Below are 18,390 nucleotides of genomic sequence, written 5' to 3'. Positions count from 1 at the left end.
TAATCCTTGTCTTGTATCTTGGCTTAGATAGAAGTTGGTTAACTCTCTGGGTTCCTTTGAACTTAGATGATACAAACACAACCTGTAAGCCGTTCTTAAATCTGCACATTTAAAATTCCTAGGTTAAGGCAAGAAAATAGCAAGCAGGAAAGCTGCATTCATTTGTAACAAGTAATTCAGTTTTTTTACTCGGATATTTCACCACTAAACTTGCTGAAGGCTGGAAGTTACTTTGGGGCTTCCTAAGACACTTAACATATTTTTATAAATATGAGAACTACAGAAAGTACTTGAAAAGTACCTTGTTTTCTCTAAGGAAGACTGTTTTCTTTCTACATGGTGCAATAATCTAAAAATTTAGGTCACATATCATAGTAAATAACCATGGAACTAAAAAATAATTTTAAGAAAACCAGCTACAGAGGGCAACCGTCTTGTTGTTGAATAAAATCATGTGCCATAAAGGCTAACTCATTGGCATTAAGAAGATAAAACAAAGTATATGTCATAGTTTCTGAGCCAGTATTACTGAAATAGGATGGCAGTTATTGAAATCCTACCTGTTTATGCAGTTTCTCTCCTAGTGCTAAGTATCTCTAACTGCTTTCAGGAATGCCAACTTTAATTACTGTACATTTCATGTTATAAATGAAAGAAACTTATGAATGATTCAAAATAATATATTTTGATTTAAATCTGAATTTCTTTCATTGAATGTGAAGTGTTAATTAGAAAATGAAATGACATTACCAGCAATAGACAGTTTTGTTGAATATTCTTTAATGAAGAACAGTTTCCACTTCCAAAAATAACTTTAAAATTATAAAGGTATTGGTACGTTAATAATAAAAAATTTGATTCCTTTTAATACTTTTTTAATCCTATAAAGTTTTTATGACATCCTTTTTATTGATCAGTCATAATATAACAAGGCAAATATGTACTTTTTTTGAAAAGCGACCCAAATTCTCCAACCAGAGAGGATGAAGAGGTCTTAGAATTTCCTAACAGTATGTATTCATGTTGGTAAAGAAGTCTCATAGTTGGTGTGCTATGAAATTAATACCTGCAATCCAGATTGCTGTAGTTTACACTTTGTACGTTTCAAATCAGTGTGTATGTTGTACTGAGAACACACAGAATGAACTATCAAAGTCATTGATTTAATAAGTGTTTGTTTGTAAGCGAATTATAGTAATTTCTTGCACATTTTTGGGAAATCAATTGTATAAAAAATTATGTATCTGCTTCTAGATACAGTATGTAAATAAAAGTTTCATTCACAAAAAAAAATAAATAAAAAAAAATAAAAAAAATTCTGCATAAAAGAAGAGATAAAAATATGATATTAAATAAGTTGGACAGGTTTAACTCCAACACACAAAAAGAGTTGGATAAAAATGTATAATTTTAAAACCAAGAATTTCAGATTTTTTTTGGGGGGGGGGGTTTCCAGACATGGTTTCTCTATGTAGCCCTGGCTGTCTTGGAACTAGATTTTATGGTTTCCTATATAAAGGCCCTGCCCTTTCTGACTCCATTCATTACAAAGTGTTTTTATTTCTGTTTTTCAGATAGGCTTTCGTGTATGTGTGTGTGTGTGTGTGTGTGTGTGTGTGTGTGTGTGTGTGTGTGTGTGTGTGTGTGTGTGTGTGTCTGTGTGTCTGTGTGTGTCTGTGGTGGGGCCCGTGTGTGGCCTATGTGCATACAAGTGCAGGTACATTCAGAGCCTAGAGGCATTGGCCCTCCTGGAGCTGGAGTTACAGGTGGTTGTGAGCCACCTGGTGGTGAGTGCTAGGAACTGAATTTGGGTCCTCTAGAAGAATAACACTTGCTTTGAATCTCTGATATCTCTCCAGTGCCCTACAAAGCATTTTCTTTTTTCTTTTTTCTTTTTTTTTTTTTGCTACTTCTGTAAGTGTAGTACTTTTGAGTTTGTAAATGTGAATAGTTTTCATCCAGAAGATTGTTGTTGTCTCTCTTGAATCCAAAAATTAAGGCATTCTCCAAATTTTGGAGACCAGGCTGATCTCCAACTCAGAGATCCATCTGTCTCTGCCTTCCAAGTGCTGGGATTAAAGATGTGTGCTACCACTTCTGGCAGATGGTAGTTTATAATCTGAGCACTTTCAGGATAACACCAGGAGGCTCTTGAGGCTAGTCTGTGCTACATAGTAAGACCTTGCTGTAAAAGTTAAATTCTGTAAGTTTACTTTAAACTAGAAATATCATTATGAACTGGCTCATACCACCACCACCCCACTTCTCTTTCTGTATCTATTTGGTTTTTGAGACAGTCTTGTTATGTAGACCAGTCTGGCCTTGAATGCACTTTGATCCTCCTGCATCAGCCTCAGAAGTGCTAGGATTACAGATGTGCACTGCCACACCTGCCTCTTTATTTTCTCTTTCTTTTAAATTTTTATTTATGATTGTGTGTGTTTGTGTGTGTGTGCATGCATGATATGTGTGTGTGGAGACATCAAGGACAACTTTGTGGAACTGGTTCTCTTTCCCCCTTTACATGGGATCTGGGAATTGAACTCAGGTCACCAGGCTTGCCAAGCAGTGCTTTTACTCTGAGCCATCTCTGTTTTACCTACTGAGCCATGTTGGGGGCCTTCATTTTTTCTTTCTAAACTTCTGCTTGAATAGACTTATCTCTTCTTTAACTGGATTTCCTTATCTCTGCACTATAACCACAAGTCTACAAACTTTTCACTGTTACCATTTTTGTTTTTACATCAAGTATTAAAATGTCTGGAATTTATTATTCTACACTATGTAAGAAAGGAATGCATTTTGTTTCTTCCAAACAACTTGTTTCTTCCAATTGGTGTGAATATTGGTTTTGAATTAACTAATGCTTTTAGTATAAATCAACTGTTCACATATTCTAAAATCTCATCCTAGATTTGCTATTTTGTTCCATTGGTCTGTTTATCTAATTGGGTATTAATATTAGTTTGATCACAATGGCTTAATTGCTAGTCTCAACACTTAGCCAGGAAAATCTTCCTTCACTGCTCTCATTCTTCCGAATTTTGTTTACTCAATTCTGAAAGAAGGAAGAAAAGGAGGAAAAGACCTGATGTGATATTACCTGGAACTGAATTAAATTTATGCCTTAATTTTTGGAGAATCAGCATTTCATCATGGTGTGTCTTCTCATTTCAGAACGATACATGTAGTGGTGTGTGGTAGCTCATGTCTGTAATTCTAGCACTCAGGAAGTTGAGGCAGAGGATAATAAGATAATGGCCAACTTGGGCTACATAGGTAACTCCAAGTCAAACTCCAAACCTTGGCTACACAGTGAAACACTGTTTCAGAAAAGCCAAGACCCAGAGTAATAATGCACGTTTCTTTTTATGAAGCTACAGAGTTTGACTTTTACAAAAACATTTATAGTGAAATTTTATGGTTTCCTATATAAAGGCCCTGCCCTTTCTGACTCCATTCATTACAAAGTGTTTTTATTTCTGTTTTTGAAATAGGCTTTCACATAAAGCAGGATTGAATTCTCTGTATAACCAAGGATGTCCTTGAATTTTTAATCTCCTGCCTCCACCTCTGGAGTGCTGGGATTACAAGCATTGTCACAATACCAGGCTACAAAGCATTTTATTTTATTATTTTAAATTGTGTGTGTGTGTGTGTGTGTGTGTGTGTGTGTGTGTGTGTGTGTGTGTGTCTGTGTTTGTGTGTGTGTGTGTGTGTGGTGGGGCCTGTGTGTGGCGTATGTGCATACAAGTGCAGGTACATTCAGAGCCTAGAGGCACTGAGCCTCCTGGAACTGGAGTTACAGGTGGTTGTGAGCCACCTGGTGGTGAGTGCTGGGAACTGAATTTAGGTCCTCTAGAAGAATAACACTTGCTTTGAATCTCTGATATCTCTCCAGTGCCCTACAAAGCATTTTCTTTCTTTTTTTTTTTTTGCTACTTCTGTAAGTGTAGTATTTTTGAGTTTGCAAATGTGAATAGTTTTCATCCAGAAGATTGTTGTTGTCTATCTTGAATCCAAGTTATTTTTTTTATTTTTCATTTTATTTTATTTTTGGAGCTGAGGACTGAACCTAGGGCCTTGCACTTGCTAGGCAAGCGCTCTACCACTGAGCTAAATCCCCAACCCCTCCAAGTTATTTTTATTAACTGCATGTTTTTGTAATTAAAGTGTCTTGGGCTTTCTATGTATACAGACAGACACTATCAAAATGAAACGGTGGGACTGAGATGGCTTAATAGTTAAGAACACTTGTTTTTGTAGAGGACCTGGGTTTGGTGTCCAGTACCCACAAGGTGGCTTACAACCTCCAACTCCAGAGGATCTGGTGTCCTCGTTTGGCCTCCATGGGCAACAAGCATGCAGTGCACTTAGGCATGTGCAAGAACAACACTCATGCACATAAACTCAAAATAAATAAATCCTAACACAGAAAGCGATCAAATGGTACAGAATTCATATTTTAAAAAGAAATAGGCTGGAGCATGATGGTTCCAGTGACCTACGCTGGCTGGCAAGGATCCGAAGCAGCTGTGGCCAGTTGCAGGCTTGGCTCCCAGTTTCCCAGAGCATATGGGGGTCCCATAGCTGAGGCTTGTCACTCTGCACATGCTATATCCAAGCCGCCTCCCACACCGGTCAAACCAGGGCAAGTTAAAGTCTTCAGAGTTCTGTATACTTTTGAACCTAGAACTCCAGATGAATTGTACTTTGAGGAGGGATTTACCGACTAGGGAAGGAGATATTATCTACATCTCTGACATGAATGACACCAGATGGTGGAAAGGAACCTGCAAAGGCAAGACAGGACCGATCCTGAGCAACTATGTGGGTCAGCAGGGTGGATTCATTGACAATGCATTTTATGAAACTTCAAAAAGAGATAACTTGAGCTGGTTAAGAGTGCTTTGGACAATCACGTGGGTGTGGACGGCTTGGCTTTGTCCAAGCCACTGGAAACACCATCCTTTTCTGGGCCTGACATGGGGGCCACAGAGATATAGTGGAGGTGCTGTTTACTCAGCCAAACATTGGGCTGAACCAGCCAAACAAACAAGCTGAGAATCACAGCTCTGCATGCAGCTGCCTGGAAGGGTTATGCAGACCTTGTCCACTTGCTGTTGGCAAAAGGTTCCAGGACAGACTTAAGAAACACTGCTAAGAAGCTGGCCTCCAACATGGCCACCAGTGCCGCCTGTGAATCACTTATGAAAAAGAATCAGGGAGCAGATGGAGTTTGAACAACACCGAGTGCTATCTGCACCTACCAAGATGACATTTTTATTAATTACTTGGGAAATTTGTACTTGTTTCCCATTCCTCCCAGGTTCACCCTCCGCCAAAAAAGCAATTCCACCACGGCCACTTTGAATTGCCTACATACTCATTGGAGCATGGTCAAACTCCCAGTGGTCAGCACCGTAAAGAAAACTGAGTGCCCCCATCCAGAAGCCATTAATTGTGAAGAGCTGTGACGAGGACTCAGACTGATTCTTCCAGAGCTGCTTTGATCACTAAACTTGTTTTGCTTTTGTCATTCCCAAACCTTGGTTGTGTTGCCAGAAGATTCTTGATAACTTCTTTTGAAAGTTTGTATGAACATGGCACCATTGCACCATGACCTGTGATGAGTCTGCATGCACTTGAGCTAGTCTCACCTGTGACTTGCCAATAAGTGACCAGGTTCTTTCATGTTCACCAGAGTAGAACAACAACAAAAAGATTATTTCTGTTTGTCGAGCTAAAGGAAATTTAAGAATTTTTTTTCTTTAAAAAAAAAAAATCAGAACTATGGACTGGTGCCTGTGGAGCCCCCATGGGACTGGACTAGGCCCTCTGGATACAGAAGATGGTTGTTTGGCTCAAACTGTTTGGGGGACACCCAGGCAGGGGTTCTGGATCTGTCTCTGGTGCTACCGGCAGGCTTCTGGGAATCCAGTGCCTATGGTGTGACACCTTGTGCAGCCTTGGCGCAGTGGGAAGGGGCTTGGACCTGCCTAGGCTCAGTGTGCTGGGCTTTGCTGACTCCCCATGGGCGACCTCGATTTGGGGGATGCGGGCATGCGGGGTGGCTTGGGAAAGAGGGCTGGGGGTGGGAGGAGGGAGGAGGGGGGATCTGTGGGTAGTATGTGGAGTTAGTAGAAAATTTCTTAATAAAGAAAAATGAAAAAAAATCAGGATTTTAAAGAAAGTTCTTTAACTCAAGGATTGGGATGTTCTGAGTGGGTTTTTCAAGGGGGGAATACTTAGTAGAACAACAGATCAAAATTCTCAACAGAAAATTGTCAGCAAGTCTGACAAAAATGAAAACAAGACAGTGATGAAAAATGAACATTTAAAGAGAGAGGAAAAGAACAGGCTTCTCACAGGGTCCAGCTAGGACAGAGGCAGTGGCATCTTTGCTGTGGGGATTGGCCACAGTTGGTGGAGATTGGCCAGTTCAGCAGAATGGAGTCGCCTGAAGCTGTCTTTTTTTTTTTTTTTTTTTTTTTGGTTTTTCGAGACAGGGTTTCTCTGTGTAGCTTTGCGCCTTTCCTGGAACTCACTTGGTAGCCCAGGCTGGCCTCGAACTCACAGAGATCCGCCTGCCTCTGCCTTCTGAGTGCTGGGATTAAAGGCGTGCGCCACCACTGCCCAGCCTGAAGCTGTCTTATAATGAGGTGGTGTCCCTGTCCTTGTGGTCCTCGGCTGGGAGGCACAGCAGAGCTTCTAGATACCCACAGCCCCATGGCCTTCTCTTACCGCGCGCGCGCACGCGCACGCACACACACACACACACACACACACACACACACACACACACACACATACACACACACACACACAATGTAGATTGAGAAGTCCTGCGGCAGAACCTGGTAGAATGGAGCAGCTCTTCATCTACAGCCCGAACAGCAGAGAGTTCCGGGGACGCACAGCCAAGAGGAGGGTCTGATCTTGCTCTTACATAGAGGGTTTTTAAAATAGGCTCTTGGCTGCACTCTCAGTGTGGGCCCATGCTACAAACTCTGAATGATGAAATTCCAGAATATTGAGAACAGTCCTAGTCCAAAACTTAGGATTTCTCTAAAATCACTGACCACCTTGTAATATACATACAGCGTTTCTGAAGCACTTTTAGCTGCAGGGTTCTTTGCAAACATACAGGAATTCCTAAAGCCACATCCTTTAGAAGAACAGAAGCGTCTCACAGAAGTCCGCCCTGAAGAAGCACTTTTTGTAAAAAGGGTCCAGTTTAGATTGTGTGTCAACTTCCTGGGTTTTTTTTCTCAAGAATATAGTGATGTGCATGATACTGTTTGGGGCTTCTCTAAAGAACAATCTTGTGAAGACGAACAGGGTAATAGGATTAAAACCGGGATGAGATCCACACATAGGATGTACAGTAGAGGTGAAGTAATGACAGCCCTTAGTTGCCTTCCAGGTCATCTTTGGACCTAGTTACCAAGAAAGAAGTAATAATTGCATGCAAAATTGATGGATCTTGCCACCTGAAAAACAAGGGTGAATGTGACAAATTTTGAGGATGAGTTGTGTTCAAAATCAGAGTACATGCTTAGGAGAAGGGCAACACAATAAATGTTGTGCTCTCTTGTCTCCATTTTGTATCAGCTGGATCTGCCCTTCTGGATTTGGAGGCCACCCTTCGAGAGTTGGTGTGGACACAAAATGTGCTTCTAGAACATAACGTTCAGGGTCCTATGAAGTAATTCTCTGCTGCCTCTGCTGCCCTTTGAAACAGTGTACAGTCACCAGATACGGACCAGTGAGCTCCCAATTCCAAACAAGTGTGTGTGTGTGTGTGTGTGTATGTGTGTGTGTATGTGTGTGTGTGTGTGTGTGTGTGTGTGTACATGTGCAGTGCATGTTTATTGTCTTCTTATGTAGCATAATTGCCAAACGTTTAAAGTTTAATGCGCTGTGTAAACATTTTATGCATTTAACACTGGTAAGTCTCATAATTTGATACCAACAAAGTTTTAGAGATAAAATAGTTCCTTGCCAACACCAAGTGACTTTATAGCTTCAAGAAATGTGTGTGGAGAAATTCTGTATGTGATGAGGAAAAAGAAAATAAGAGTGGATCTGAAGGGAAAAAAATAGATCGTTAAATCTCATTTTCCATTCTTTATGCAGATTTCATTATCTGCTTTTTCAAGAACAGCAATGTCCAACAGAATGTTCTGTTGTAATGGAATGCTCTATCACTCTGCTATCTCAGAAAGGGGTCACTAGACACATGTGGCTATTGGGCACCTTCGTGTTTCTAATAAGCTTTTCTCATGTGATAAACACCATGACCAAATCAATTTGGGGAGGAAAGGGTTAATTTCATTTTGTAGCCTGTAGTCCATCATCCAAGAAGTCAGGGCAGGAACTTAAGGTAGGAACCTAGAGGCTGGAACTGATGCAGAGGCCGTGGAGGAGTGCTGTTAATTGGCTGATTCCTCATGGTTTTCTCAGCCTGCTTTCATATACCATCCAGGACCCCCAGCCAAGGGGTGGTATGGCCCCCAGTAATCTGGGGCCACTCACATCAATCATTAATCAAAAAATGCTACACTTCTGTTAACTAGGCTCCTGTCCTACCAGTAGAGGCTCAACCCACTCTTTTTTTTTTTTTTCATGACTTGTACCTGACCCAGAACTCCGCAATCTTCAACATAGTGCCCCCATGTTAAACAGAGTCTGTTGCCCAGGCGGTCATGGTGCACAACTTTAATCTCAGCACTCGAGAAGCAGGTGGATCTCTGTGAGTTCCAGGCAAGCCTGGTAGGCATTTTTCACTATTTGGTGCTCCTTATCTATAATCTCCCTCCAGCAGTCACCCAAGTCTCCTGGTTCCTACCACTCTGTTCTTGAACTGATTTCTGCACTGTCTCCCCTTGAGCTGATGAGGCCCTGCCCCGAGGCCAGATTTCCACAACCTGAATTACCTGTCTAAGACACAGTTGTCTGCTAAAGGAGAGTATGCATTCAGCTCTGCAAGCTATTAGTACTGCATAGGTTGTAGCAAGCAGACCATCCTGCCCCCGAGGATACCCTTTGTAGAAAGGAATTAAGGTTACTAACCAGATGAATTTGAAACCAGATCCTGGGTTATCTCAGTAGGTTCTGTCTTCAAAAAGTTCCTTAACTGGAAAAAGGCAGCAGAAAAGTTGGTATGGAAGACCCTTCAAAAACAACCAACAGCCACGTGGGAAGGAAAAGGTCACAAGCTAAGGAACACAGGCAGCCTTCAGAAGCACCCCCAGAGGAGCTTAGTCTTGTGACATCTTGTCCTGGCCCACAGGGACTAGCACAAGTCAGGGCCGACGACTGTCAGGTAGTAAAACCACATGAAGCCACTGTGCTTGTAGTTTGTTACAGTAGTAAGAGGAATCAGGAACTGGGGACACGGAAGCCTCCCTCATTTTTCATTTCCCAAGACAGCTTGTCTTCATCATATGTCCATAGTGGAAGTAGATGCCATTTCATGGAGACTGGGTTTCAGAGACCAGCCTGTCAGTAATAAGCAAGGGAAAGAGCTCCAGTCCACGCTTCTGCCCAGGTTGGCAAGATGATTAAGATGTCCTGTGGTGTGTGTACCTAATGTGAGGCTAAGCTGAGGTTAACATAGGAGCACTGTTAACTGGGAATTTTCTGGGCCTAGGTTGGAAGCTAGCATCACAGTGAAAGTAGCATGTAAAATAATGTTAGTGGGAACAATTTTGTCAAATAAAGACCACTTGGGGGTATTTGAATGCTTGAAAGAAAGAAAGGAAAAAAGCAAGCAAGCAAGAAAAAGAAAGAAAGAAAGAAAGAAAGAAAGAAAGAAAGAAAGAAAGAAAGAAAGAAAGAAAGAAAGAAAGAAAATGAACTACAGAGTAGCCTGCAGGCAGATTTTATGGAGACATTTTCTCAATTGAGAGTTCCTCTTCCCCAATGACTCTAGCTCGTGTCAAGTTGACATAAAGCTGGCCGGCACAATGGTACAATATGGGCACCAGGACCCACCTCTTCCACAAAATTGAACTAGTGGAACAGCTGCATGCAGAGGTGAGTGGCAGTTGAATTCAGCAACAGAGACACGGAGACCTAGTAAAATCCAAAGTTCTGGGACACACACAGCAAGAGAAAGAGAGTGCCCCAGGACTTGTCATCTGGTACCCTGGTTAGGAGGGAGAAATCTCTCCCAATTGGCGGAAGTAAAAGTCTAAGAGAGCAGGGTCCCAGCCAGCTCTGCTAGTTCAGGAGCTGGCGTCGCATAGTCATATGACTGAAATAGCAAAGAGACTTTGGGTCATGCAGCTGGTGACCTTAAAAAAAAAAAAAAAAGAATGTGGTACATTTCTCGGAGAAATTTAGGTGAACGGATGCTAGGAACCATCTTGAGAAGGATACTATTATCCCTACTGCTCCAATGGTCGAAACCTCTGCATATTCCCATCTCCAGAACACTAGAGTATGGCATCAGGGGTTGGTTGACTGCCTCTTGAGACAGTCTTGACTCTGGGAAATGACACTAGTAAAAACTGGCTGAGAATTCTGTGCTGTAGGGAATGTGAGCTGTGATGTAGAGGGTAGCAACAAGGGAACCTGCCCTCTGAGTCTAGGAACATAACTGATGGTTTCCTGTGTGATCCTGCATGCAGGAAACCAGAATCCAGAGTGGCAGATCCTAAGATTCAAATGGCCCCACTCCCAAGACAGAATGCCACAGTTCCATGCGCCATGAAGCCTCAAAAGGATCCAGGGGCACTCTGTAACTCTGTTTTGTGCTCTGTCCTTGGTTTGCACAGCCCAATAATCTCCTGAGAGAATCTCTGCCTGGTGCAAGCCAGCTGAAAAGAATTTTAGCTAGCTTTCGCCACCCTCCTTTCCGCTGGAGTCTTGGCAGGTTCTGAAATAGAAAGAATATAAATCTCTATGGCAAACCCTAAAAAGACCCACAGTGAAGCAACGCTCAGCATACGCCATGATCACCTGCTTTCCTTCTAGTCACCCTGACTGGGAAGAATAGTTTTTTTTTTTCTTTTTAAAAATATCATTTCTCTGTTGTTTTTTCATTCGTTTATTTTATTTTTTAATCCTTTTCTGTCATTCTCCTTGTTGAAGATGTTTTTTTAAAGATTTATTTATTCATGTATTTTATGCATGAGTGCTCTGTCTTATGTATGAGTGCTCTGTCTTCGTGCACACCAGGAGAAGGATCCGATCCCATTACAGATGGTTGTGAGCCACCGTGTGGTTACTGGGAATTGAACTCAGGACCTCTGGAAGAATTGTCAAGTGCTCTTAACTGCTGAGCCATCTCTTCAGCCCCCTGTTGAAAATGTTTTTGTATTTAAATATTTCCTCTGCTGCTACAGATCAAGCCTAGGGCCTTCTGTGCATCAGATAGGCTCTCTGCTAATGAGGTATACTACCAGTTCGGTTGAGAGTAATTATAGCAAACTCCAGCCCCAACCCATTCTGGTTCAAACAGTGGTAGATACTTCAACTTAAAGAATAGGAAGACAAAACCCCAAAGTCATGGATCCTTCCACAGGCAGGGTCAACTATGAGGAACTCAGCTACAGCTCCAGAGCAGATATCAATATGAAGCAGAGAGAAATTGCACAAGTTTTTTGTTTGTTTGTTTGTTTTGCTTGGTGATGCCTTAAATTCTTTTTTCCAAAGGTTTTTATTAGCATATGTTAATTATATGTAATAATGATGAACTACAGGACACTTTAGAATTGTTCTTTCTTTCTTTCTATTTTTCAAGACAGGGTTTCTCTGTGTAAGAGTCCTGGCTGTCCTGCTGTCCTGGAAAACACACACACACACACACACACACACACACACACACACACACACACACACACAGTCAGTCAGTCAGTCAGTCAGTCAGCCCAGAAAGGGATCCCCACTATAGACAAAAGTAATGATTGTATCAATGTCCAATTTGATGAGCCAATGAAGTTTTTTAAAGTGGAGTTACTGACAGGAGTATGGGTAAGAGCTCACTTACAAGGAGCAGGGATAACTCAAAAGCTGTTGCATCACTGGAAAGCCCACCCAGACATGGGTGACCTCTTGGGGAGCTGCAAACCTCCAGCTCTCTCCGCAGCCTGCAGGCAGCTGCACAGTCCAAATGTCTTATTTTTATTTCTACAGTTTGGCTGTTCAGTCTCCATCCCTAGTAAATGCCTATACTTTTTCTATTGTTGGTAGGGGCCCTCAAGAATCTTTTTAAGTTTTTGTTCATCTAGACTTGTGATCTTTGGCTTTTACTTCCTGTTTTCCTATGGAGATATGGTGAGCCTCCCTATCTTTCAGAGCAAATGTTGCAATTTGTAGAAAATGTTGCAATCCCTAGCAACGTTCCATAAAATCTAATAAACTAAAGAAGAGATAATTCACTGCCTCAACATTTAATGCTTTTCAGATACAAGGGATCAGGGCACATGAATCTTTGGTGTAGAGACTAAAGGCATAGAAAATTAATTCAGTAAGATTATAGAAGAAAATTCCCCAGGTCTAGGACAAGAAAGTAGAGCAGGTATTTAGAACCTCGAATGGCATGGCCAGAAGAGAACCTCTCTGCATAATATGATAGTAGAAAATGTTAAGAATATCCTACGAAAGTATGCCAAATGCTCAAGATTAAAGTGGCAAGTTCCTTACAAGGGACCTACAGCAGACTTCATGGCCAGATGTTTAAAGCCAGGAAATCATTGAATGATTTATCTCAATCTCTGACAGAAAATAAACGTCAATCAATATCCCTATAACCAGGAAAGTGGTCCTTTAAAAGGGACAGAGAATTAAGGACGTTCCATGATAAGCACAAATTAAAGCAGCGCATGACTGCAGGATTAACTTGAAGAAACACTAGAGAGAATGGAGGGAAATGCACACAGATGCACAAGCTCCTGAGAATGAATACTTCTTACTAGAAGAGCAAACAAATGAGAAGTAGAAAGAATCGAGCTTTATTAACATAACAAGCCAACCAATCACTAAGATGAAGGGAGATCAGTTCATAATGTTTAAGTAAATCAATGTAAGAAGTCTGAACTCTTGAATTAAGATGAAAAGATGCCGACTTGGGCTGGAGAGATGGCTTAGTGGTTAAGAGCACTGATTGTTCTTCTAGTGGACTCAAGTTCAAATCCCAGCACCCACATGGAGGCTCACAATCATTTGTAACTCTAGTTTGAGGGAATCCTACACCCTCTTCTGACCTCCACTGACACCAGGCATGCATGCACATACAAACACATGCAATGTACAAACACACATAGAGGAAACCACGTAAGCATAAAATAATACAAAATAAATGAACCTTTAAGATATATGGTGAAAAACTATCACATTGGTAAAATTGGTAAAAATAATACATATTAAAAATAATAATAAAAATAATAGCAAAAACAATCATAATACCCCTGATCAAATATATTAAAGTAAATCCTGAAAGTTTGAAACTACTAGAGGAAAACAGGGGAGCTTTATAATATAGGCACAGGCAAGGCTTTCTTTCTTTTTTTTTAAATTATTTATTGTTTTTTTTTTAAATTTTTTTTTTTTTTACTGTTTTGCACTAACTGCAGCAGAAAAAATTCATTAAGATGATTTAAATTGTTCTTTAACTCAACTTTAGAACATTTTCTCTGACATCTCTCACCTATTTATTTTTTTTTTTTTTTTTTATTTTATATAAGAGATTTTCTAGTCGTTTTACATATCAGCCATGGATTCCCCTGTCCTCCATCCTCCCACCCTCCCAGCCTTCCCCCCTCCAGTCTACCCCCCATTCTTACCTTCTCCAAGGCAAGAGAGGGGTCTCCCCTGGGGAGTCAGCCCAGCCTGGTAGATTCAGTTGAGGCAGGTCCAATCCCCTCCTCCCTGCATCAAGGCTGAGCAAAGTGTCTCAGCATAGGCCCTAGGTTCCAAAAAGCCAGCTCATGCACTAAGGACAGGTCCTGGTTCCACTGCCTGGGGGCCTCCTAAACAGTTCAAGCTAATCAACAGTCTCACTTATCCAGAGGGCCTAGTCCAGTTCCATGGGAGCTCCTCAGCCACTGGTCCACAGTTCATGTGTTTCTGATAGTTTGCCTATTTGTCCCTGTGCTTTTTCCAATCATGTCTCTATATCTCTTGCTCATATAATCCCTCCTCTCTCTCATCAACTGCACTCCTAGATCTCTGCCTGGAGCTTGGTCGTGGATCTCTGCATCTGCTTCCATCAGTCACTGGATGAGAGTTCTATCATGACAGTTAGGGTGTTCTGCCATCCAATCACCAGAGTAGGTCAGCTCAGGCACTCTCTCGACCATTGCCAGTAGTCTATTGTGGCATTATCTTTGTGGATTTCTGGGGACCTCTTCAGCACTTTGCTTCTTCCTATTCCCATGGTGTCTTCATTTATCCTGGTATCTCTTTCCTTGTTCTACCACTCTGTTCCTGATCCAGCTGGGATCTCCTGCTCCCCTAAACTCTCTTTCCTGTGACCCAGGCAAGGGCTTTCTGAAGAGGACTTTAATAGCTCAGGAAATAATGTCAAGAGTTGACAAATGACAAACATAAAAATTTAAACCTTCTCAAAACAGTTAGTAGAGCGAAGTGATAGCCTTAAAATGGGAGAAAATTTCATCGGCTATTATCCAGAATATATAAGGTGCTCAAGAAATTAAATACCAAAATAACAGCAGCAACATCAAAAACCCAAATCAATAAATGGCAAATGAACTAAACAGACACTTTTCAAATAAAGACAGAAATGGCCAATAAATACAAGAAAAGAATGCATCCTCTTTCGTTGCTAGGGAAATGCAAATCAAAACTACATTGAGATTCCATTTCATCCCAGTGAGAATGCATGTCAACAAAAGAAAATTCAGGAAGCTGAGCCAGTAAAATTGTAAGTTCAAAGCTTGCCTGAACTACAAAGTGAGTTCAATTCCAGCTTAGCAACTTAGTAAGACCATGTCTCAAAGTAGAAAGTAAAAAGAGGACTGGACAAGCAGTTGCATGTATGATGACCTAGGTTCAACTCCCCTGCAGTGCAGTAACAAGAAAGTGCAACACAAAGGCTCAGCTGAAAGGTGGTGGTGGCGGCGGCGGCGGCGGCGGCGGCGGCGGCGGCGGCGCACGCATTTTTCCCAGCACTCGGGAGGCAGAGACAGGCAGATCTCTGAGTTTGAGGCCAGGCTGGTCTACAGAGTGAGTTCCAGGACAGCCAAGGCTAGACAGAGAAACCCTGTCTTGGAAAAAAAGGGGCAGGCAGGCGGGGCAGGGGGCTCAGCTATGCTGAGCAGAGGTAGAAGGACTGAATTCAAAGCCGGCCTGGGCTTCATAGCCAGTCTGAAGTCCATCTGAGCTATATATATAGTTAGTGGGATCACTTCTCCAAAGTTAAAGAGGACAAAAAAGGACAAATGGTGAAAAGGATGTAGGGAAAAATGAACCCAAACCCTTAAATTAGTATTAATTTGTACAGCCAGCGTATAAATCAGTATGTAGATTCATCAAAATTCAGGTCACTTTAGTATAGGTTTAGCTGTATGTTCATGTTTATTGCTATTCCCAATATCCAAATAACAGAATCAGCTCCCAAACAGATGAATGCACCAAGACTGTATAATACAATACAGAATTTTATTCATTCTTAAAAGAACAAAATTACCTGTTTCACATAAAAATGTATGGAAAAGGAGACATCATGTTGCACAAGATAACCTAGACTGACAGGCAAGTATCTCATGTTTAAATGTTTATTTAAATATGTGGTATTTAGGGGAGAAGGAAGGACATGGAAAGAAAAGGGCAAGGGCCGAGGTAGTAGCTCAGTGTTTGGCATTTGCCTGGCATGTACAAAGCCCTGGTTCACTCCCCAGCCAGCACTGCAAAAAAAAGAGTTATTAAAAAATATCTAGGATTGGGATGGCAAGATGGTCCAGCAGGTATAAATGCTTGATGCCAAGACCAATGACCTGAATTTGATCTCAAAACCCACATGATGGAGCAAGAACACCAATTCTCATCAGATGTCACCTGACCATATGAGCACCATGGCACACATGCCGACAGATGGGCACACACAGCTAGTGGTGAAATTATTAAGACCACTCTATGTAGTTAAAAGGAAGATTTATTTAGTGGGTAACTTACAAATGAAGGGATAGGTAGGTTGCAGGGTCTGGGAACGTGTATTGCAGTCCAGCATTGTTCTCTGAAGCTCTGCTCGGTCAACCTCCACCATCAAGGGTCCCAGAACACAGAGAGCGCTGGCCTATCCAGCTCTCTGGGTCTCCAGGCACCTCTCCTGGCCCCGCCTTGTAGTCATGACAGTTGCCAGAGTCTCAATGGGGGTTGGAACTTCCAGATCCAAGCTGGAATGCTACCCACTACACACAGCCAATAAGTAAATGCAAAATTGAAAAAAAATTAAAACAGTATCTTGGATATATAAAGAACTGCAAAAATTAAACACCAAAAATGAAATCATCTAATCAGTAAGGACAAATGCACTGAATAGGAAGTTCTAAAAAGAAGAAATATAGTCAATAAATATTTGAAGAAGTGTTCAACATCCTTGGCCATCAGGAAAACACAAATTAAGACTGCTTTGAGATTCCATCTCACCTCAGTGAGAATGACTGCCATCAAGAAAACAAATGTTGCCGAGAAACCTTTCTATTCACTGCTTGGGGGGAGATAAACTAGTACATTCACTATGGAAATCAGTAAGGGTGTTTCTCAAAACACTAAACATAGAAATGCCATATCATTAGAATATACCCCTCTAGGATATATACCTGAAAGACTAAGTCAACATGATATTTGCATATCCATGTTTATTGTTGCATTACTCAAAACAGCCAGGAGACGGAATCAGCCTAGATGTCCATCAACAGATGAGTGTATAAAATTGTGGTACATATATATAATGGAATTTTATTCAGTCATTATAAAATGAAATATATTTTTAATAAAAATGAGATCATGGGATAACAAAATGACATCATAACATTTACAGAAAAAAAATGATCATTATGTGAAGTGAAATCATCTGGACTCAGATACCACATAATTTCTCTTATATGAAGAACCTAGATTTAAATCTGTATATAGGGCTGGAAAGATGGCTCAGCAGTTAAGAGCACTTGCAGTGGACCTGGGTTTAGTTTCCAAAACTCATATGGTGACTCACAACTGTCTGTAACTTGAGTTCCAGGGAATCTGGTGGGGACCAGGCATGCATGTGGTGTACATACATGCAAGCAAAACACTCATACACATTAAATAAACAAATCTAAAAAATTAAAATTGTGTACATGTATTGTGTGTTTACATATGTGTTGGGAGTCATTAAAGTGGAAAGGGGATCATAGAGGAGAAGAAGAGATCTTAAGAGAGGGGAACAAGGGGACTGGAGAGATGGTTCAGTGGTTAAGAGCACTGGCTGTTCTCCTATAGAACCTGAGTTCAATTCCCAGCCCCATACGGCAGCTCACAACTGTCTGTAACTCTGAAACACCAATGCACATAAAATAAAAATAAATAAATTTAAAAAAGAGAGGGAATAAAGTAATGAGCTTAAGAAATGAGGGACTATGAGGAAAAGAAGGGAACCTATGGGAGGTGTATAGAGGGCACAGGGGAAGTGAAGGGGGCAGCGAACAAATGAGTCAATGTGTAATAACATGCATGTATTAAATGTCATTATGCAGCTCAGTGGTATAGCGCTTGCCTAGCAAGCTCAAGGCCCTAGGTTCGATCCTCAGCTCTCAAAATAAAAAAAAAAAGGCAAAATAAATGTCATTATGCAAACCTAAAATTTATTTAAAGAAAAAGTTAATGAAAATTATGTTCTGCTCTAGCCGGGCGGTGGTGGCGCACGCCTTTAATCCCAGCACTCGGGAGGCAGAGGCAGGTGGATCTCTGTGAGTTCGAGGCCAGCCTGGGCTACAGAGTGAGTTCCAGGAAAGGCGCAAAGCTACACAGAGAAACCCTGTTTCAAAAAAAAAAAAAAAAAAAAAAAAAAAAAAGAAAGAAAATTATGTTCTGCTCTAAAAGGGGCAAAGTGGAAGGGTGAGATGGATGAGAAAGGATACTAGAGGGGGTAAATATTTTCAATGTATGTAAATGTGCGCATTCAAAATGTTATAATGCAACCCATTACAATATATATTGTATGCATATACAATATACATACAATTACTATGCTAATAAAATAAATTCTCTCTTAATGCTTTTAGGAGTATTACATTTATAAGGAAACTGTTATTACAGCCCCCTTTTATATCCAAAGAATACTTCATTAGACATTTTTGCTAAAGCACTATTTATCTAACATTTATAGCTGATTCTTTTTTTAAAGTTTTGAGCAGTTTTCAGTGTTATGTACTGAACATG

At 41.0% G+C, this 18,390-nt stretch overlaps 1 pseudogene; it reads left to right on the top strand.

The window, feature by feature from the left end:
- The first annotated feature begins 4,490 nt into the window (after positions 1–4,490).
- Positions 4,491–5,243, top strand: LOC114696984 (annotated as a pseudogene).
- The last annotated feature ends 13,147 nt before the right edge of the window (positions 5,244–18,390 follow it).

The sequence above is a fragment of the Peromyscus leucopus genome, chromosome X, assembly GCF_004664715.2.
Source record: "Peromyscus leucopus breed LL Stock chromosome X, UCI_PerLeu_2.1, whole genome shotgun sequence".
NCBI lineage: Eukaryota > Metazoa > Chordata > Mammalia > Rodentia > Cricetidae > Peromyscus > Peromyscus leucopus.
Note: the sequence above shows the minus strand (reverse complement) of the source record. Positions and strands in the feature narration are given on the sequence as shown.